At 36.3% G+C, this 7,766-nt stretch overlaps 1 pseudogene; it reads right to left on the minus strand.

The window, feature by feature from the left end:
- Positions 1-1,637: 1,637 nt before the first annotated feature.
- Positions 1,638-3,535, minus strand: LOC106966410 (heat shock cognate 71 kDa protein-like; annotated as a pseudogene).
- Between the last annotated feature and the right edge of the window lie 4,231 nt (positions 3,536-7,766).

A 7,766-nucleotide genomic window follows, 5' to 3' on the forward strand; every position in this document is an offset into this window, starting at 1 on the left:
ATTTTCTCTACTGTCAGCTTTTGTTAGTTTTCTTTTGGCCAGTCACTTTTTCAGCAAATATTCATTAAACATCTTCTATGTGCAACCGTAGTTGTTCCCCTTGGGGCACATCAGTGGTCTTTCCTTAAATGTTTTCCTTGGTTATCATGTTAAATTTCATATCAAAGAGTGAAGCAATAAGCTTGGTTGGGAGCGCATGTACATGGGTAAGGATTGTCCACTGGAGGTCTTTACTTTGAAATGAATAGGTTGGAGCCTAGCTAACATTATTGGGTGACAGAAGAGGCAGGACCTGAATATTTCATGCTTTTCTCAGGCCTTCTAATGGCCTCATCAGTCACTCTAGTTCTCCTCCAGATTGTTCAAATTCTTTATAACTTCCCACAATTCTGTCTGGAAAGAACAGGTCGAGCTACTGATACTCTTATGTGTCTGTATTATTTATGGGTGATGGTGTGTTAATGAGAGTCACTGCTCCACATACAGAACTTAATTCTCTATTTTCCTTCCACTGTACGTATAGCCATCAAACACAAGACCCAGAGTAGATCAGGACAGACTATTACCTTCTCACAGTTCCAGGTCTCTCCCAAGCTGTGAGCACGCGTCTATCTTCCCTCTGTCGTAAGCTTAGTTAAATTCTCTTTTCCAAGTGTCTTCTTACATCTTGCTTTGCTATCATTTAAATGAAATCTCGAGAGGGAGAAGATATAAATGCCTGTGCTCAGTCCACTATTTGCAACAAAAAGTCAGATTGGGACTTTCTAAAAGTGTAGGTGAAGTGGAGAAGAACCAATATTTTTATAATACAGAACTTTCTCAGTAAAAAATATAGTGTGGGTTCCTGTTTGTGATTTTTTAATCTGTTAGTTTTTTTTTTATTATCTTGATGTATTCATGAGGTTTGTTTTTCACATGGCTTATCTTTCTTTTTGCTAGTGTGAATGGGGAATACTGTTTTTTTTTCTAGAAAATTTTATTATTGGTTCCTGCTGCTACAATAGGAAATTATATTATAGGTTTGTGTTAATTTTAATTTAATCTCTTTGATTGAATTCATGTTAGTTCATTAATTGTTCAACTGAATACCTTATATGTTTAAAATAAACTACCCGATCTATAAAAAATAATAAATAAATAAATAAATAACAGTTTTGCTTTTTCCTTTCTAATATTAAATTTTGTTTGTTTGGTTGGTTTTATTTAATATATTAGCAACAGCTTTCAGTACAATAAAAATTCGTAGCAATGAATGAATGAGTAGAACAAATTTTTTTCTTAAAACTGTCTCATGGGAACGTGCTGGTATTTTACCACTAATTACGATGTTTCTTTAGATTTTTTTGAAGAAAATGTTTATCAGATTAAGGATAATTCCTCTTTTCCTGGTTTACCTGTAGTTTTGGGTTCGCTGTTGTTTTCAGGAATGTAAGTTAAATTTTGATAGTTCGTGTTTTCCTTTTTTATTTTTTTTTCAATTTTAAGTACAGTTTTATTTAAGGCATCGCATTTGCCACCTAGGATACAGTGCTTATAAAGTGCAATGTTTATTTCTTTCCCCTGTGCACTTATTCCATATTCAAGTATCAAGATGCCCAGTTTATTTACAATAGCAGCTCGACTTTAAAACTGCCATGGAATTTGCTACAAATTTGGGTCCTTCAAATGTTTTATGTGGAACAATGCTAGGTCTATTCTCAGGTTGGCTTACTCAACCTCTTTGGTGGTGGATCCAGAGGAGGCACCACCAGATGCAGGAGCTCCACCACCAGAGAAGCTCCCAGGCATTTCTCCTGGCATGCCTCCTGCACTCTGGTAACAGTTGGGTAATGGAATTGCAGACTTTCTTCGGCTCTTTCTTATGATGTCCAAATTCTTCCTTCTCTGCAGTCTGGTTCTTATCAAGCTGGTTGATAATTTTGTTACACTTGCCAAGAATCTACTGTTTGTCCTCATCATTGATTTTGTCGTGAAGTTTTTCATCTTCAACAGTTGCTTTCATGTTGAATGCATAAGATTCAAGTGAACTCTCAGAAGATACATTGTCCTGCTGCTTCTCATTTTCGGCTTTGTACTTCTCAGCTTCCTGACCATATGCTCAATATCTTCCTTGCTCAAATGACCCTTGTAATTACTAGTGGTAAACTTGTTCTCTTTTTCCATACTCTTATCCACAGCAGAGATACCGAGGATGCCATTATCATCAATATCAAAAGTGACTTCAATCTGAGGTACAGCACAGGGGGCAGAAGATATGCTATGACTTCAAACTTGCCAAGTAGGCTGTTATCCTCAGTCATGACATGCTCACCTTCATAAAGATGAATGAACACCTGAACTGAACAGGTGGTGAGTGAGCACACCTGTTTGTCAGAGTAGGTAGTGAAGGTTTGCATCTGTTTGGTAGTATTGCACTTGATGAGGACAGTCATGACTCCTCCAGAAGTTTCAAAGCTAAGAGAAGGAGTGACATCCAACAGCAGCAAATCTTTAACATTTTCAAATTTGTCTCCAGAAAGGACAGCTGCCTTTCTGTCCAGCTGGACAGCTATACCATAAGCAACAGCCTCATCAGTGTTGATGCTCTTATTCATTTCTTTCCCATTGAAGATGGTTTTTCAGAAGTTTCTGAACACTGGGGATATGGGTATAACCACCCACCAGGACAATAAATCATGGATATGAGACTTGCCTAGCTTGGCATCATGAAGGGCTTTCTCTATAGGGTTCAGAGTGCCAAAGAACAGGTCAGCATTTAATTCTTCACATTGGGCATGATTATTAGAGATACAGAAGTCAAGTCTTTCATACAGAGAATCAAACTCTATACTGGCATGGTTACTGGAGACAAGTACACGTAGCATGTTCACAAGCAGTATGTACTGGCTGATGTCCTTCTTACGTTTGTGACTGAACACAGCAATAACATGGTTGACCATTCTCTTGTCAAAGTCTTCTCTACCTAAGTTTGTGTCTCCAGCTATAGATTTTATTACAAAGATCCCATCTTCAATAGTGAAGATGGACACATCAAAAGTGTCACCTCCTAAGTCAAAGATAAGCACATTTCTTTCAGCTTTAACCTTTTTGTCTAAGATGTAAGCAATAGTAACGGCAGTTAGCTCATTGATGATTCTAAGTTCAGTGAGACCAGCAATAGTTCTAGCATCTCTGGTAGCCTGATTCTGAGTTATTAAAGTAAGCAGGTACTGTGACAACTGCATTGGTAACAGTTTTCCCAAGGTATGGCTCTGCAATTTCCTTTATCTTTGTCAAAACCATTAGGGGACACCCCCTCTGGATAGAAACTTCTGTTTCTCCCTTGTATTCTACTTGGACCTTGGGCTTCCAGCATCATTCACCACCATGAAAGACCACTGTCTCATATCAGATTGGACAACAGCATCATCAAACCTACATCCAATCAGGCATTTGGTATCAAAAACTGTGTTGGTGGGGTTTATTGCAACTTGATTCTTTGTAGCACCACCGACATGACCAGTGTCAGTAAAGTAGATGTAACTGGGTGGTTCAGTTTCCCTTATCATTGGCAATTATTTCCACTTTCTGGTGCTGGAAGACACCCACACAAGAGTAAGTGGTGTCAAGATCAGTGCCCACTGAGGGTCTGCTAGACAGTTGCTTCTGTGTGGGCCTAGCATGGCTTGTGAAGAAAACAGAAATCTGGAAAGCTAGCACCACATGTAGTGAATGTTTTTTCTTCTTAATTTGCTAAATTGTACAACTGGTCCTAGCTATCGTTACAATATCTTCAAAGTTTAATTAGTCTCTTCAAGTTTTCTATTTCTCTTTGAGCTATTTAAAATCATCTGTCACCCCAGGAAGAATATCCATTTTCTGTAGGTTGTCAGATATATATACAAAGTCATACATAATATTTTGTATTTTTCTATGTTTTATTGCCTCTATTCATAATCTTTGTCTCCTTTCTCAATCCCAATTTTCATTGAATTACAAGTGCCAATTTCATTTTCTTGGTATTCACAGAACCAGATTTTTCTATTATTGATTTTTACCTTATTAAATTATGCTTGTTTACTTTTTATTTTTTATTAGTTTCTGGTGTAGCTTAGTTGTTTGACTTTTGATCTTGTTTTCCCCTGGGTACTGTTTTTCTCATCTCTCAGGTTCTGACCCTCCCAGCAGGACCTAAGGAGGGAGCCCCAGGCTTTCTCACTAGTTCTTATCTGATGTGGGGCAGAAGGCAAAGGGGGGAAGCAACACCACGTGGAAGCTATCATCAGAGAGTCAGGCTCGTTAGTATACATGTGCAGATATTTGTGTCTCTGGGATAAATGCCAAGTAGGGCAGTTATTTATTACGTTTAGTTTTTTAAGACACCTACTATAAACTCTTCCAGGGTAGTTATAACATTTCACATTCCAACCAGCAGTATTTGAGATATACAGTTTCTTCACAGACTCACCAGTATTTGTTATTGCTACTATGTTTTATTTTAACTGTTCTAATAGATGTTTATTGATACGTCATTGTGATCTTAATTTGCATTTCCCTAATGGCTAGTGATGTTGGACATCTTTTCATGTGCTTGTGCTTATTTGTCAGCTGAATATTCCCTTTGGTGAAATGCCTCTATGTATCTTTTGCTCATTTTCTAATTGTATTGGTTGTTTCTTTAATGTCAGGTTTTTTTCATATTTTTTATCTGAGTCCTTTGCCAGGTATGTGCTTTGCAAATATTTTCACCTAGTTGGTAGCTGGTTTTTTCATCCTCTTAGTAGGGTTGTTTGCAGTGGAAAACTTTTCATTTTGATGAAGTTCAATTATTTGATATGAACAAAGACATCTCTATTTATTTTGATTTTGTTTTTTATCAGAATTTTATGCTTTTCAGTATATAAGTCCTGCATATATTTTGATGGATTTATACTTAAATATTTCTTTTTTTGATCAACTGTAAATTGTATTTTTAATTTTAGTTTCAATATGTCAATTGTGTTTATATAAAATATAATGAAATTTTTTAACTTATTATTTACATTCCAGTTAATTAGAATATAGTGTAATATTAGTTTCAGGTGTGAGATTTAGTGATTCAACACTTCCGTATACTACCCGGTGCTCATCACAATTGCACACCTTAGTCCCCATCAACTATTTCACCCAGCTCCCACCAAATCCCCTCCCAGTTTGTTCTCTAAGTTAATACTCTGTTTCTTTGTTTGTCTCTCTCTTTTCTTTCTCCTTTTCTTGTTTGTTTTCTTTCTTAAATTCCATATATGAGTGAAATCATATTTGTATTTCTCTGACTTATTTCAGTCTGTATGGAACCTCAAAAGACCCTGAAAGCCAAAGCAACCTTGAAAAAGAAAATCAAAGCTGGAAGTATCACAATTCCAGACGTCAAGTAATATTAAAAAGCTATAGTGATCAAAACAGTATGGCAGTGGCACAAAAATAGACACGTAGTTCAGCAGAACAGAATAGAACCAATAACAGAACAAAATAGAATCCAGGAAGGAAGCCACAACTATATAGTTAATTAATCTTTGACAAAGCAGAAAAGAATATCCAACGGGAAAAAGATAGTCTCTTCCACAAATGCTTTTGGGAAAACTGGACAGAAACATGCAAAAGGATGAAACTGGACTACTCTCTTACACCATACATAAAAAGAAATTCAAAATGGATCAAAGACCTAAATGTGAGCCAGGAAATCATCAGAATCCTAGATTCTTATATTTATAGATATTTTCTTATTTATAGATATTTTCCTGCGGCAAGAGAAACAAAAGCAAAAAGAAATTATTGGAACTTCATCAAGATGTAGTTAATTTTTATATGTTAACCTTGTGTTCTACAAATTTGGTGAGCTCATTTATTAGTTTCAAAATTTCTTGTTTGTAGAATCATTGGGGTTTTCTTTTCTTTTTTTAAATGTTTATTTATTTATGAGAGACAGAGACAGAGCACAAGCAGGGGAGGGGCAGAGAGAGTGAGAGGGAAACACAGTATAGGAAGCAGGCTCTAGGCCCTGAGCTGTCAGCACAGAGCCCAATGTGGGGCTTGAACTCACTAACTGTAAGATCATGACCTGAGCTGAAGTCGAAGGCTTAACTGACTGAGTCACCCAGGCGTCCTGGGATTTTCTGTGTAGACCATCAGGTCAATTGAAAATGGAAACAGTTTAATTTTTTTTTTTCCAAACTATATGTCTTTCCTTTCCTTTTACTGTCTTATTGTGCTGGTTGGAACTTCCAGTACTGTGTTGAATTACAGTGGTGAGAGAAGGGATCCTTGCCTTGTTCTCAATTTAAGGGGGAAGCACATTCAGTCCTTCACCATTAAATATGATATAAATTATAGTTTTTCACCATTAAATATTATATAAATTATAGTTTTTCTACATATAAATTTATATGATATAAATTAAAACTATTGTTTTAATGAAGATGATCTTCATTAAATTGAGGATTTCCCCTCTCTACTTATAGCTTACTGTGAATTTAAAAATCATAAGTTGTTAGATTTCATAAAATATGCTCTTACGCACCAATTGATATTGTTAAATACTTTCTCTTCTGTAACCTGTTGACATGGCTGATTGAACTGTTTGATTTTTGAGTGCTTAAACCAGCTTGATACCCTTGGAATTTTTTTTTTGATATATTGAGTTAGATTTTGAGGAATTGGCCCATTTCACCTGAAATGTAAAATTTATGTGTATTTAATTCTTCATAGTATTCCATTATTATCATTTTGAAGTCTTTAGATCTACAGAAATATCACTAGTTTCATTTCTGATATTGGAGATTTGTGTCTTTTTTAAATTGCTATGCTTACTAGTAGTTTGTCAATTTTATTGATTCTTTTAAAGAACTTAACTTTAATTCATTGATTCTTTATTGTTTGCCTGCTTTAATTTTAATTGATCTGCTCTTATCTTTATTATTTCTTTTCTCCTTTTTTTTAGATTTGTCTTACTCTGGTATGTATGTATGTATGTATGTATGTATGTATGTATGTAGTTATTTTTCCCTCATATCTAAGGAAACCAGCTCCTTGTTATTAACCTATGTGCAATTTTCCAGGCCCAACCACAGGCAATTTAAGAGGCTTTACCTGCTCTCCTCACAGCAGACTTTGTGCACAGCCAGTGCAGTACAGTCCCTTAAAGGAGTTGTGTTCAGGACTCAAGGCCCCTGGCTGGCTGTGCCCTTACTCACAGCTGTATTCCTAGCCCACAGGCACCTCCACTCAGAGGTCTCTTAATCTGGGGCCTTCAGCCAATGACTTCCTCAAGTGCTTCTTCTGAGACCTCCTTATCATGGAAAGGAGAGAAAGAATTTTGAAGATAATTTTTCTTCCCTCTGGCTCAGTACTTTTCCATTACTAGGTCTTCCTTCAATCCTCTCTAGGCCCTCTGGTTTGTAAACTGTAGAAGCTTTTTGTTCAGGGCTCCCTTAGCAGTGAGACAATCCCTACATTTGATCTCACTGACCCCCTCATTGATGCTTGCTATTCCATGGTAGAAAATAAAGCAAGGAGTAGCCAGTGCCTTCTTTGGCTTAGCCTCATGTTTGTATTATTGCACTGTTTAAAAACTTGACTATTATTTAATTTTGGTTTGTTATCTTAACTGATTTCTTCGACACCTACGAGCTTGGTTCTCTTCAGCTCTACTGAATTCCTGGCAAATTGGCACATCAAGCAGGTAGTCAATTAAGCACAATGATACTCTGGAAAAGCAAAACACCTGAAGATTCCATGAGTCACCTTTGGGA

This window comes from Acinonyx jubatus, chromosome C1 (assembly GCF_027475565.1).
Source record: "Acinonyx jubatus isolate Ajub_Pintada_27869175 chromosome C1, VMU_Ajub_asm_v1.0, whole genome shotgun sequence".
Classification (NCBI taxonomy): Eukaryota; Metazoa; Chordata; class Mammalia; order Carnivora; family Felidae; genus Acinonyx; species Acinonyx jubatus.